The following is a 1,624-nucleotide window of genomic DNA, read 5'->3' on the forward strand; positions in this document are numbered from 1 at the left end:
ATTCTCACTACCATTACAACCGTTCCCTAACAATGGATAATGTCCTATACTACTTACTCTCCCGCTCAATCACGGAGACGAGTTTTCCACGGTTTCCACCCCTCCCTCCATACCGCAGCAACACGAGTTTTTTCCACCCCTTTTAGAACGCGCTCTTCGCGCCACAAAGCCGCCCCAAGACGCGCGAGCAATGAGCATCGAGCTTAAACATATCGCAAACGTCAAACATAATATAACGGGATTAATATATATCGCGCACGTGCGACATGTTTGTCACAAGGCGCAAAAAATAATTATAAAAGGAATGCAACACGAGGACTTCCCAGGAGGTCACCCATCCTAGTACTACTCTCGCCCAAGCACGCTTAACTTCGGAGTTCTGATGGGATCCGGTGCTTTAGTGCTGGTATGATCGCATCCGACATGTTTCCCCGTCTTCGTCCCATATGCTTGCCACTCCCAGGTCCGCTCCAAACACGATTCTACATTCTCACTACCATTACAACCGTTCCCTAACAATGGATAATGTCCTATACTACTTACTCTCCCGCTCAATCACGGAGACGAGTTTTCCACGGTTTCCACCCCTCCCTCCATACCGCAGCAACACGAGTTTTTTCCACCCCTTTCAGAACGCGCTCTTCGCGCCACAAAGCCGCCCAAGACGCGCGAGCAATGAGCATCGAGCTTAAACATATCGCAAACGTCAAACATAATATAACGGGATTAATATATATCGCGCACGTGCGACATGTTTGTCACAAGGCGCAAAAAATAATTATAAAAGGAATGCAACACGAGGACTTCCCAGGAGGTCACCCATCCTAGTACTACTCTCGCCCAAGCACGCTTAACTTCAGAGTTCTGATGGGATCCGGTGCTTTAGAGCTGGTATGATCGCATCCAACATGTTTCCCCGTCTTCGTCCCTTATGCTTGCCACTCCCAGGTCCGCTCCAAAGACGATTCTACATTCTCACTACCATTACAACCGTTCCCTAACAATGGATAATGTCCTATACTACTTACTCTCCCGCTCAATCACGGAGACGAGTTTTCCACGGTTTCCACCCCTCCCTCCATACCGCAGCAACACGAGTTTTTTCCACCCCTTTCAGAACACGCTCTTCGCGCCACAAAGCCGCCCCAAGACGCGCGAGCAATGAGCATCGAGCTTAAACATATCGCAAACGTCAAACATAATATAACGGGATTAATATATATCGCGCACGTGCGACATGTTTGTCACAAGGCGCAAAAAATAATTATAAAAGGAATGCAACACGAGGACTTCCCAGGAGGTCACCCATCCTAGTACTACTCTCGCCCAAGCACGCTTAACTTCGGAGTTCTGATGGGATCCGGTGCTTTAGTGCTGGTATGATCGCATCCGCCATGTTTCCCCGTCTTCGTCCCTTATGCTTGCCACTCCCAGGTCCGCTCCAAACACGATTCTACATTCTCACTACCATTACAACCGTTCCCTAACAATGGATAATGTCCTATACTACTTACTCTCCCGCTCAATCACGGAGACGAGTTTTCCACGGTTTCCACCCCTCCCTCCATACCGCAGCAACACGAGTTTTTTCCACCCCTTTCAGAACGCGCTCTTCGCGCCACAA

At 49.0% G+C, this 1,624-nt stretch overlaps 3 non-coding genes across 3 annotated transcripts; all 3 read right to left on the minus strand.

The window, feature by feature from the left end:
• Positions 1-301: 301 nt before the first annotated feature.
• On the minus strand, positions 302-420 carry LOC123177845 (5S ribosomal RNA). The gene has a single exon (XR_006489160.1). It is a non-coding gene; the product is annotated as a 5S ribosomal RNA (ribosomal RNA).
• A 366-nt stretch (positions 421-786) lies between these two features.
• Positions 787-905, minus strand: LOC123177848 (5S ribosomal RNA). Its single transcript, XR_006489162.1, has one exon. It is a non-coding gene; the product is annotated as a 5S ribosomal RNA (ribosomal RNA).
• A 367-nt stretch (positions 906-1,272) lies between these two features.
• On the minus strand, positions 1,273-1,391 carry LOC123177847 (5S ribosomal RNA). The gene has a single exon (XR_006489161.1). It is a non-coding gene; the product is annotated as a 5S ribosomal RNA (ribosomal RNA).
• Between the last annotated feature and the right edge of the window lie 233 nt (positions 1,392-1,624).

Source organism: Triticum aestivum, unplaced genomic scaffold (assembly GCF_018294505.1).
Source record: "Triticum aestivum cultivar Chinese Spring unplaced genomic scaffold, IWGSC CS RefSeq v2.1 scaffold53458, whole genome shotgun sequence".
Lineage (NCBI taxonomy): Eukaryota > Viridiplantae > Streptophyta > Magnoliopsida > Poales > Poaceae > Triticum > Triticum aestivum.